Source organism: Neolamprologus brichardi, chromosome 1 (assembly GCF_056152115.1).
Source record: "Neolamprologus brichardi isolate AB-2024 chromosome 1, ASM5615211v1, whole genome shotgun sequence".
Classification (NCBI taxonomy): Eukaryota; Metazoa; Chordata; class Actinopteri; order Cichliformes; family Cichlidae; genus Neolamprologus; species Neolamprologus brichardi.
In genome coordinates this window covers 22874661-22888518 of record NC_142104.1, presented here as the reverse complement: position 1 = coordinate 22888518, position 13858 = coordinate 22874661, and positions in this window count along the sequence as shown.

Below are 13858 nucleotides of genomic sequence, written 5' to 3'. Positions count from 1 at the left end.
ACTGACTGGCACACAGTTTGTGTCACTGTGGAATATTTGTGATAAAAAAAAGTAACCCAGAGTCTTGCTGTGTGGATTTGTTGCCATATAAATTGCTGTTTTTGTTATATTTGGTTTTTTGTTTTTAATATTCATTTTCAGCATTCAAAATTCAGTATTCATTATTAAAACGTTTTATAGTTTTTAAATAAACTTGAAAGTAATGGCTGTATGTTATCAGTTTTCAGGATGATTAATATTCCCAAACAGGTTGATTAGTCATTGCTAAATTAGGCGATTTTAATTCAGCATTAAAACTTTAATGAAGCTTCAGATTTGCCTACAGAGATTAACAATATTTAGCTACCTATTATCATGCTTATTTGTAGTCTTTTTCTACTTTATTACTCGTTACAAGAGGTATTTTAACAGCTTAACAAATAAATAAATACTTAAATAACTAAATTTCCCCAGTAGCCTCCTATTTGCTAGTTATTGTTGGAAAGTAAAAAAGTGTGTTATGTGTTATGATCTTGCAGTACATAGTAGGTTAGTACCAAAAAGAGTAGTAATTCTCTAGTAATAATAAATAACTCTCAATAATGTGATAACTAACTAGGTAAATAATGTCCAAATAACCCCAAATTAAGTCTTTCTAACTCAGAATATGTTTCCCATCCAAAAGTGCAGCTTTGCAGAAGCAATCTGAAGCCTATTAACCTCCATTTTAGTAATAGTAAAGTCATCATAGCCCACTTTCTATTTATAAAATCTTCATTATTGGTTACACCATTAAAAAAAAAAGTCCAGTGCACATGTACTAGTTCCACTGAATGGTAGATGAAGATTATCAGCACATGTATTTCACCAGAGATTTTAGTACTTTAAATATTTTCTTTTCTGAGGCTCACCTAATCTTTCACAATAGACTAAACCTAAGCAACGAATGCACTGTCTGCAGAAATCTTGTCTGCAGGACGATTATGGCAAAGAATCAAAAAGAAAATGTTGTCTAAGGATACAGAAAAGTCCAGAAAATGTCACATATTGTGAACTCAAGCTGTGAAAGTTCAGGTGAACTTGCTGCTTAGGTTGAATTATTCATCAGATGTTGCCATTCTTTTCTACCTTCAACTGACTGGTGTCTACAAGTACATATGGCATGTGTGCCTGGATACACACACATACAAGTAGAGCTGAAGGTGCTCCGGGCTGAGAACAGATGATTGGTTCCATGTCATGAGTGTGTGTGTTTGTGTGGGTGTATGTGTTCACATTGTGGAGGTCTTGTTAGCACCACTAGTGCATGGCTAAATTAGTCTCCTCTATCCCATCGCACCTGCTCTCAGACCCTGCAGCTGTCACCATGCAATCCATCTATCTGTTGGGATATAACATATTACAGCTATATTTCTTTTAAATGCAATTGTAGGTAAACATTGAAACATTGCAGTTAAAGTTAAAATACTTGTTAACATACTGTAACAGTGAGGTTTGTATAGATTATGTAAATTAAGGTTACTTTAATTATTTACTGTCACTTGTTTTTTGTTGTTGTGTTTTGTTCGTTTTTTTGGGCACTTTAGGTACGACGTTTTGTTTTCATATTAGCATGAACATGCTCTATGCTACAGTGTTGTTGGGCTTATTTGTGCTGTTGAAAAACTGATATACTTAATCATATTTTAAAAAGTAAATTAAGAAAATGGACGTGATCGATCATAGATTATTGATCATTGAAGCTGGTGCATTGTGGTGGCAACCACCAAGCAATGGGGTAATGGAGTCAAATACAATCATGTATAATTTAGCTTTTGTGGATATAAATGCAACATTATTGTGGTGACATGAAAAAGACAAGATTGTTTTGCAGCGTGTTATAGGTTTATAAATGCTAAAACCTTTAGCTCTTTGCGAGGTGGTTACCAGAGAACATGATTACAGAATAATATCTGATATAGATGAAAACCTTCAGATGCCCGAGATGTACCTGTGTGCCAGCCTTGGTTGCTTAACTCTTGATGGTCTAGAAAGAGTTTGGGGACAAAGAAACAAACACAGAGACAGAGATTTCATGTGTAAAAATTAACCTCCTAGGACCGGGCGTCACATTTTGGGTTATGTAGACCACAATACTAAATCTTGCTCTACAAGGGCCTGATATCCACTTACGAAGACATTATACTGCCACTGTCCTATCGAAATTTAAACGAATATCCTCATATGTGGCTCTCATTTTTCTTAGAAACAAAAATCAGGTAAAACAAAAAACAAAAAAATCTGGTAATTCTTTGTTTTTGCATTCATCAGGTCCCAATCAGCCCAATTAGCAAAGAGAAATTAAAAATGCATGCCATGGAAGAGTTTGGGTCTTAGGAGGTTAAGGTACTGTGTTTTAGAAGTAACTATTACTCTATTTATTGTACTATATGTTTGATAGCTTTAATTCTGAGTCACTTTACAGATTAACTGAGTTAAGGTTTGTTTAACTTAATTAAACACCTAGCTTTGTGAAAAAAAAAAAACGAAATTCCAAATTTGTCGGATCCGAAGATGCCGTGTATCGTATATGCACACCGAATGCAGTATCCTCAAAAAATGCACTGTAAAAAAAATCATGATGAGGTCGTCCTGATGTTTCTGAACAAGAAAAATAAGAAACAGAGATTCTGGATTCATGCAATTCTCAAGAGAAGTCAGCAGCAGGGAGAATTGCATAAATTGATCTAGGAGTTGAAGTTTTATCACGTATTTCAGGATGTCAGTGGAACAGTTTGAACTTGTGTTGTTGTTGCGGAGTGAGCGCACATCGCACATCTGAGGAGGCAGAGAAATAATTTCAGAGAGCCGACTGACCAGCAGCACATGGCTGTGTGTTTGAGGTAAAATAGTTGTATTTTACTATTTCCGTTATTATTGTATACTCAGTACCTTTCAAGGTATAGCACACTTGTTGCCAAGTGCAGCGGTCTGATTGGTCAGATTGATTTATTCGGATCCAAAAAATTGAACTTGGTTTGAAAAAAATCATGCAAATTCTAAAAAATATATTTTTAACGCACAAAATATTAGCATGGATTCTACATGTCCGGGCCTTTAAATCTTATAAAATAATCCCACATGTCTTACATGTTAATGTATTAGCAATAAAAGAGGTTAGTAATTTAAAAAGTGTTTTTGTTGTTTCTCAATTCATATTAGGTTTGCAGGATTTTTACAGCCAGACACTGGAAGGTTAGGTAAGTAGCTACATCTGCTAATGTTGTTCAGACAGCTCTTACTGAAAGTCAAGAATAATTCAAGGTAAACAAGTCAGTAAGCACATTTTAAATATGTTATTTGTATAATGTAGGTCAAAGGAGAAACATTAATATCTATTCATGTTGTTACAGTCACGATAACAAATCATAACTTAATTTGTGACATCTATTTCATCTAACTCATTAGACTCTCAGTAGATGAGAAGAATTTTCCTGTGCTGGGTAACAACTGTCTCTGCTTCACAGTCCTGCTGTTTCTGACCTCAACAGCCCTTTTCTTTCTTTTCCTTGAAACATTAAATTGCTGTATCTTCTTGCTCAGGTCTTTAATGTCTCTTTTGCCTGTCATCTCATTAAAAAGAAATGTTATGCCTGGCCATGGTTCTTCATCCCCTCCCCATATTGTTCAATATTTGGAACAAAGAAAGAACAAAGAAGAGCAAATGCACTGGAATGAAAGTATACAATAGACCACTGAAGTAAAAGGTTAAAAGGTCGCATTGGTCATGACCTCTGTAGTCATTTAGTATCAATGTGGACTGTGCTGCCACCACCTCAGACGCTTGTTATTGCTAGTGAGGTCATCTCTCCCTCTCCTGTTATAGCAGCTTTACAACGTATGAGGAAAATGTTAGAATAGATATAGATCTTTAAATGTCTGAATGTAAAATTATGTTTTTTTGGTGACTTTTTGTATTTTGTGTTACTTTCTTTCTTAATGCCCAGGCAGGCTTGCTAATTGACATGGTGTGACCTCCCTCCAGTACACAAGCTGCCCCCCTAGAGTTTGCAGAGACCTTCACAATATTGCTTTTGAACAAGGTCCAATAAACAAACAATTACAAGAGAGGAAGATGTATCAGGCTGAATTGGTTCACGATGGTGAGGCGTTTAATTTCTGATTTCACAGTCCTTTGGAAGAGGGGACAGGGGGCCAAGCCAAACAGCAGTCACTTTCCCAGAGAAGCACACACACACACTTCTCAGTCTGTTAAGCACACACACACACAGTTATTTCCATTCCCTACTGTTCTTGAACGGCCTGTAATTATGTCTCATGGCCTAATGTCATGGTTCCCCATTTTCAATTTTATGTATAGATGTAATGCGCCGCGGCCTGAGGAAAACATTCATCTCTATCTGTTTTTTTTACATGCTGCTCATAACTGAATCACATATTGAATAATTCAATTTGCAGCCATATATAATCACTACACATTGTGGAGAGTGACCACAGTTTCAATATTCACCTAATGGATTGATTCAGTTATAACAGTGGGCTGGAGTAAGTAGTTTTTCCTACTGGCTTGTCTGACCGCAGTGTAGCCATAAAGACCAACATTAAGCTACACACAGATCAATATGTACCACTGGAAAGGGGGAGATCGTGAGTAAGGCCATGATTAAGCCTTTCCTTGGAGAAAGTTTAAATGTTATTCCACTATAAGAAATCTTTTAACACATTTGCCTCTTGTGTGAGTTTCGTTAATGTTGTGTAACATTAGCTACACCGTCCCTGAATCGAATGTTTGCTACAACAGTGGTCAAAACTCCCAAAGAGGTGACACAAAAAAAGAAAATAAGGACAGCTACATTATTTACTTATATTTTCTTTTATTGAAATGCCAGGTTTTTTTTTTATTCCCTGGGTGTTCCAAAATGACCCTAACAAAACAGTTTGTCAAGAAACTTTTGACTGTGTGCAACTTACACCACCGGTGTAGACTTTAATGGGTTACATGCAAACCACAAATCTACAGCAAATTCATAATATATTAGCCATAAATGCTTATCATCTGTAAAGTGGTGGGAAAAAAACATTCACATCCCAGGCTACTTAAGAAAAAGTGGCAGCACCACAATGTACAAACAGTCCATTAAAAACTCTTGCTTTCAAACTTTATTTGACGAAAATTGAGGAAGCATTAGCTGTAAATTTAACTAATGTATTATAATGACTCATGTAAAAGACCAGTTCCTTTCAAGTTGTTAAATATTAATGATTCTGAGTGTAAGCAGCATTGTAATGGTGTATTTCATCCACGTGCGGCCACATCTAAATAATGCACATCAGCCACTAGTGAGTAGCTGTCATTTTGTATCAAACCACTTTATAAAGGTAACAACTAAAAAAGAGGCTTTATGCACTCTTTTATAAAGTGCAGTGAAAAAGTCTCGAGCCAGATTTTCTTGTAAATTTTCAATTCAGACCATTCAGACCATTTTCAGAGGAACATTTTTTTAATTTGTTTAATTATTTAGCCACTTAACAATGGCCTGTGAATCATTCAAGCATGACAAATGCACCTTAACAAGTGTTGTGTCTACATATTACACAACAGCTGCACACTGTTGTGTTCTTACTTTCAATTGTATATTTCTCCACTTTGTTACTTGAAGCCTGTCCCGAAAAATAATTTGTTCCCCCGTTTTTAGTTGAATCTACAAAAAAGCCGCCAATGATGCAGTTTGATGCGCATGAAGTTGTTTTTACACCAACAAGGTGATTCTCAAGGAGTTATTAGCCAAAACTCTGGCACATCTCAGCATGGTATGCAATGTGTACTTAAAAATTTGAGGAAACTGGAGGACAAAAGAAGATGTGTCAGGCCTGAAAACTAATGAAGAGCACCTGAAAGTCATGTCCTTATGAAAAAGAAAGAATCCAGCAAAGACCTGACAAAAGATTTGAGAGATGAATCTCGCCCTTCAGTTTATCTATCAGTTCACTGAAGTCTCATCGGAAATGGTCTCAGTGGAAGGGTGGCTGTCAAGAAGCACTGGGTTGGCTTCCCCGGAGTCTGGACCTCAACATTATTGAAGCAATGTGACATCATCTTGACAGAGAACAGGACAGAAAGGAAGCCAACAGAGCTTTGAATGTCTTTCAAGAACCCTGAAGACTGCTTAAACAAATGATGAGAGTTCAGACTGTGTTGAAGGATAAAGGTACCAAAAAGGTACCAAATATTGACTTTAAGCTTGCTAGAACTGGTTCTTGTCTTACATTCTGCATTTCCATGTTTGTACATGTTTCAATAAGTCATTGCATTTATTTCAGATTTTCTTAACAACATGTAAGGAAATTAGGGGTGTCACTCATGTAATTTTAAAAACATATGATTTAATTTTAATAGCAGTATTCAAACTTTGCTAAATAACAGAATGTGTGTAACTTATAGACTTATGAGTCCCCTGATTTTTGTCTCTTCCTAGACACACACACACAAACACACATAGACTTGCCTTCCCCAATTATTTCTGCAGTATTGTTCTCAGTGGCTTTGTGCGTATCATTCAACTCCCCCCCTCTCCACAATACATCTGCCAGTCCTGATCCATTGTCCAGAAGCGTGCCACACAAACAGGCCTCAATTAAGCAAGCTGTGCCGCCTTTCTGTAGCAACATGATTGTTTTGATCTCATCTCCATTGCAGCACCTGTCTCGGACATGTTGGAGTCCTTTGATGGGCCGTAACTTAACCCCTGTTCAAATCAAACGGGGTTAAAAATAGCACGTGCCACGCAGGTCACATTCAGCTAATGACTTGCACAGCTGATATCTCTTTACTGTACAAATTATTACTGAAATAATACTAGCGCCATTTTTTTATTGACATCATCATACATGTCTGTTTGCACATATAAATTACTGCTGGTTTCAGGGCGCCTAATGAAAGCTATCATGTTATGGTCATACTCGATGTCCAATAGCTAATACCAGGCTAAAAATAATTATCACATAAGCCAGTCAATGTCCACAGCTTTAAAACAGAATCCTTAAGTAATCTGACCTCATTCCACTATTATTCATCATCTAATCAATCATTACTGCTATTTTAAACATTTGGCAGACAAGAAATGGAGCGAAAGAGAAATGCGGGGACTGGCGAATAGAAGACTGGGAGTAGCTAGTTTACCTTAGTTCAGTTCTTTTGTGGCGACTGATAGAGTCTGTGTACTGTTAGCATGTGTAATTTCAGCTACTAGACAGCAGGGAACCTGGAATTAATTTTATAATGTCAATCTGTTTAAATAACATGGTTTAGTGTCATGGCTTTTTAAGGATGTGTGGCTGACCTGTAGTAATGTTCTCTTTTATCAGTACTTTAGGGACACTTTATGTCTTTATTAGAGAGCCTCCAGAAGAGACATGACAGGAAAGGATGGAGAAAAAAGGACTCAAACCAGAAGAAAATTACAATTCACGATCATTGCTTTACACCTCAGAGGAACCCGTTTCTCTGTAGATCTTAACAGAGGTAGATTTACTCTTTACTTGTGTTCATTAAATTGGCCTGTAAAAGTGTCAAGTCCCAGAAAAGTACATCTACTTCAGGCGCCTATTGTATGACCTGTGTTTAACAAGTGTTATAATGAAATTCAGCGGAGAAGAAGAGAAAAGATTGCTGACAACTGATATCATGTTCTCTTTTTTTGCTGACAAAGCAAAAGATGATTTTAAATATCAGCAATATTTAAATCACAATATACCAAAACACAATTAATTCAAGAAACTCGTACCATTACAGTTAAACAACCTCCTCTTCTTTATGCCATGTGAACATCTATAAGTTTTATTTATATAACAACTTTTTGAGGCACCTTTCAAAGACAGACATGATGAAACAGACTGTAATAAAAGTTTCAAAATTATACATCATAGGGAGGGGGAAACTAGCAGCACAAGCAATAAATAGACACATTTAAAATTAAAAACAAATAAATTAAAAGCAACACGAAATAATTCAAAATAATCAGTAAGAAGAGATGATGAAACATAACAGGAGACAACATAAAAGTAGCTTAAACTAGAAGCACCAAGAAAACCGACTTTTAAAAATACGTCTTTTGGAGAGATATAAAAGATCACGGGGAACTTGTCGATGTGATCTCCCTGGGGAGCTCGTTTCAGAGAGTGGGTTCCCTAACAGAGAAGGCCGCTCACCCTTGATAACTGTCACCTGAATTATTTGGCCTAAACAGGACCATGCTATGTTACTTTGGGTTAATACATTTTCATTTTTTCTAAATTAATATTTGCACGTTTCCAACTCAGAAGGCAGAAAGTGGATGGAGTGATTATATAGACTGTAATAAAATACTGTCCTAAAATCCAGGAAAGTATGCTGCAACTCAAGGTTAAACTTTCACGAACACACGAAGCAATAAGAACTGCACTTCAGTTATTTCATGCCAGTATGTAAACCAGTCTCTAACCTGCACTTTGTTTTATTAATATGTATGTTTCTGTCTGTACCTGAATCAAAATAGTCTTTTTAAGCTGTAAAATGTCCACATTTTGATTTTGTTTGTAAACTCATTCAGGTAATTAAACCATACCTGAGTCTAGTTATTGCAAACCAGCATTTTAATATGAAAACATATGGAAATAAAAGTAAGAGAAAGAACAGACAGGAAACTAACTGAAACTGCTGTTTAAGTACTGTGGATCAAATGGCAGCTTGTGAGCATTTAATGCAAATTTCATGCAAAGCCACCCTGAAATACAGAAACACACAAATATAGAAATTATAGCAGCATCTTGGTGAAACAGAAGCCACTGCGTATTTCTCTTATGATTACATGAAAGAAGCACGAACACAAAATCAAATCTGTGTGTGTGTGTGTTTGTTTTTTATGTGTCAACATCTTCTGATGTGCATTTCATATATGCCTGCATAGATGGAGCACAAGTAAATATTATCTTGTGTACAAAAAGATACTGTTAATCTGTTCTCAAACTTCATGGTTTAAAAGAACCGCAGCTAATTAACCGCACACCAGAACAGGAATACATTTTAATATTGATCCCCTTATGTCCCTGGTGCTTTGTCTGTGTGCATACGTGTGTGTGTGTGTGTGTGCGCGCGCACGTGTGTGTATGCATGTGTGTGTGTATGTGAGTGCAGGCAAGAGTATGATTATGAATATTTTAAGAGCACATTTAACATGGCGAAGCCGGAGCAGGCTCGGTGAGGGATTTGCGCCTACTCTTCAGCTAATGACCCCAGGCGCTTCCAGCAAAGCTTCTTCATATTTTAAAGAAAGTCGATAGAGCTGCAGCCCAGTCAGCAGCATTAAGATTCATACAGACGCCACAGGGACCCTGAAAAAATTAATAACACGCGTGTCTAACAATCCTTCCTGCGATTTAGTGGAGCACCCAAGCTCTCTGCCTAAAATGCAAAGTAGTAATGAACACACAGATAAGATAAATTCTGAACACGCGTCCCCTACCCCTCAAGTCATTGCACAAACGCACTCTTACACCCACTCTTTCCTGCATCCCCTTTCAACAAACACACCCACCGCCACTTCTGACCAAAGGTATCCAAACACTCTTTCCACCGTGCTGCACTCTGTGATTTTACCATCTGTATTTCATCTGTCTCACCTTCACTCAGAAAGAGGAGAAAGCACAAATCCATTGGTTTTAAGAGACCCTGTGTGTCACAACTGAACTCTCTCAAGCTATAATGAATTTTCAAGACTTCTCATCTGCAGATGTGCAGAGGCATTGACAGGTGCTCTCACTTTAAGGTTAGTCATTGTCTAGACTCCATCTCAGCAGCTCTTTACCCCTAGAAGTGTTTGCTGTGCTGCTGCTAGCCCTTTTTATCATCCAGCAAGACAGAGACACACACATGTAATGTGTTTCTACAGAACCTACTCCTTTTTTATTGTAAAATTGTAAAAATTGTACAAATAAAAATTCTTGTTGACATTAGATTTTTGGTGGGCTCACCATATAGTTTTCTTAATTTTTACCCTGCTTTGTTTTGTTTTTGTAAGTGTAAAAAAAAAAGTAAAGGCAAGTATATAAAGTAAATAACTAAAATAAAAGAAATCTGAAGGCGTTGATTATTTCCACAAGTATCAGAAACAGACTTCAACAAAAGCTAATGAGGCTGCCCTGCGTGGATCTCTTTCTTCTGTATGTATCGTGTGAGTTCTTTTCTTTCTCATAAAGATTGTAACAAAAACAAGTAGAATTTTCAAAGACAAACAGTTACAGAGCACTGAACACAAAAAGACTAAAATAAATAACAACATTAAGTGCTATAACAGCTAATAAAAGGATACACTAAGACACAATGAAATAAATAAAAGGAACATTATACTTTGTAAAAGAGTGCATTTGTTGTTTTAAATCATTTTCCCCTGAGTAAACTCCATAAAATTAACAACAAAATAAAAATCTTCACATTTACTTTGGTTAAAAGAAAGAAAACAAATTTAGTCATTGAGATAAACTCTAACACAATATCTCACATTTGCAGTCTCTGTGTAGACTATAGCAAAATCTATTGAATGCACATAAATAGGCTGAGTTTCAGGACTACCAGTAGGTGAGGTGTTGCACTGCAGTGGGTTTCCCTAAGAGTCAGGACACACAGTACAGCGGCAGGCTCTGCCCTCCCTGGGAGGCTAGACAGCATATGGCACTGTCTCCCAGAGAACAACACACCACCCAAGCATCCTGGCAGCCTCCGTGTGTGCGTTTCTCCCTGTGTCTATGTTATGTGTGTAGGGCAAGTGAGGGTGTGTGTAGCTGCTTATGCTGTGCTATGGGCATGTTTGTAGGAGATGGAGCAAGACAGATGGCTGCCAAGTAGAAAAATAAATTCAAGGAAACTCTATTGGAAAGCATGTATTGGAAATCTTTCTCTTGCGTAGTCACTTAAACCACACAGATATCAACATGGCAAACATTTTACAGACTTTGGGAAACAATGCGAACAGCCACCTCCTGGTGTGAACTCTACTTTTATCCAAGTTTCCTTATCAGCATGTTTCTAAACAAAAAGGTGACTGAAGAGAAAATTATTTCAGTTTACATCTGGTTGTAATACAGCACAACAGCATCCTACGCTTGTTTGAATGAGATAATTTAACACTTTGAATGTTCGCAGGCAGCGTAATGTTGACGATGCAGGACAGAGGGAGTGAGGTGAATGAGAAAGCCGGGCTGAGGCCCTGATTCTCCGTCTAGCAGAATAGTTTCCATTTCCATATGAGAGAGTTAAAAGGGAAAGAGGAGAATCAATAAGGCATTAGTGGAAAGCTATCAAAAAATTCTTGAGCAGTCTAAAGCCTATTACAGCCAGTAGGTCAGGAAGTTAGATAGAATTTATTTAGAGGGTGAGTAAGCTTAAGACTACAGTTAAATCAACTTTATTCTGTCCATTTGACCGCGCCGTCTCCCTCGGTTATTCAGAGAACGTGTAAATTCCAGTTTCGGGCATTTTTATGTTCCCTTTTCTGTTCTACAGTGTTTGCCCCCCGGATGGAGCTCGATATTTTGAGTGAGAACATCTATGCAGACAAACATATCTGCTCTCCATGAGGCATGAGTCCAAGTCGTGGTGCCAAACCACACAATGCACATCCACCGCACACAGCCACTTTAAATCCTCTGGTGGAGATATCACTCTCTAAGGCCATGATGAGAGGCTCATATAAGCAGCTCATCAGCAGCCTGTTTGCCCATATGTGCCTCACACCCCTTAGTCCCCAGTGAGTCCTGGCTCTGTGCAATGAAACCATCTCATCTGCCAACATGGACAACTTGAAGGAAAAAAAACTATCCCTCTTCTACTTGGGCAATTTTGCCCTTAAATGGCTAGTGTTATAATCTGCATAGATAATGAAGTCAGTCCACCAAGTCAAGGGCCCACTCCAGAGCTGGCCAGCAGAAACAGAAGAAATATAAAACGTGCACATAGGGGTGGGCGGTATAAACAGTATACGGTAGAAACGATATAAATTTGGCCAACGGTAGAGATTTTGACTATACCGCTCTGCCATGTGATTGCATTTGCCCCTAACCACCAGAAACTCTCACGTTAACTTTCATCGAGTGGAAAAAAGTTAGCGCTCATCCTCCAGCTTCACTGTGCTAATGTAATGCTAACATAGCTGTGTAGCTAGCGATCACATAGCATCATTATATACCAGCTAGCCCAACTTCAGTAACCCTACAAACGTCACTGCTGTTTAGTTTTCTGTCTTCATTTATGTTGGAAGTGATAGCAAAGCTGTATGTTTGAATTTTTCAGAAATCTCTCAGTCAGAACATGCTATATATATTTAGGTGGAAACTAGCGAGCTAACTTCCTTCTAACTCTGTTAAATGTAATAAATTCTGTTTTCATGGATGCCTGGATGTTAAACTTAATTGTTACACCTGGTAAAGCAGCAACGCTGATCATTTTATTAAAGATGAAAGAATTTAGACAGTTTTTAACTCTCAGCAATGATGCCAAAGTGTTCGTTTGACTTTGGGAACTGAAGTTGACGGAGTTTTGGACCCAGATTACTCCGCGAGGCTCCTGACTACGGTAGCCGTAATGCTCCGACAATCCATCAAGCAGTGCGGCTTCGTAGATTACCAAAGTCATACTAAAACATTTTTGACAGATTTCTGCGTGCTGTGTAGCACATAAAATCGGTTCGAGGTCAGTACGCACAACCAGAATTCATACATAAGGCACGCTGTCGATTTTTGAGAAAATTAAAGGATTTTAAGTGTGCCATATAGTGTGTAAAATACATTATACAGAAGAAAAGAATATATCGCGGTATATATCGTTACCGCACATGCTTCAAATTATACTGTGATATGGATTTTAGGCCATATCGCCCAGCCCTAGGTGCACATTCAATAAAAATGAGTTAATGAGACAGATGTAGACTCAGGATGACAAACTGAGGCCAGTATAGAAAAGAAGGATGCACAAATTAATTTCACGTCATCAGATAATCAAATCTGATGAAACACGTCTGACTCAGGGGAGGAAAAGAAGCAGAAGAAGCAGTGATGACATATGCTATGGGAAGCAGACAGACAGGAGAGCAGGGTCCAGTGTCATATCTGCAGAGTGTGTCTGCAGGTCCCGCGCGGCGATGGTTCGCTTATCCCCCTGCCACCACACATATGTTTGGGACATGGAACAGTTGGATGTGGCCGAGGGCAAAAATGGGTCAGACTGACACAGATGGAGAAAAAAACTCCCACTGGGTCACTGTCAGATGACTAACACCCACAGAAAAAAAAAGTGAGAATGTGTGTGTGTGTTTATATGTGTTCAAGTGAGTGATTTATTCAACTTTTGACAGATTTTAACAGCTTGCCAACAACGTTGCTCTCGAAACAAGGATGAAAAAATACTAACACAACAAGTTTTGAATTCAAATTGGGTCAGGCAGTTCTCGAGTAGCCGAGAGAAGAACATGAACTCTGCAGAAAGCGAGGGGATAGCAAGAATTCCTCGTGTTTCATTTGGCCTTTTGCCGTCTTAATGTCTCTTCCCTTCTCTGCCTGCCTTCACTTTACCTAATGTATAAACATAAACAAAAAATATGTGATCGATAACTTGACTGGGTGCCCATAATGTCATTAAAACTCAACAAGGCTCGTTGTAAACACAATGTAATTTTTTTTTCTCCTTCTTCTTTTTGGATCACTACTAACAGCCTTGGATGGAAGAAGAGCTGACATTTGGGATAAACTGAAACATTTGGGGTTTTGCCACGACGTGTTCAGCGCAAGAAAAATCAATTGAGACTTCAGGAAATCCCCCAAACCTTTCTGGAATGATGGAGAAGAGCTGGCA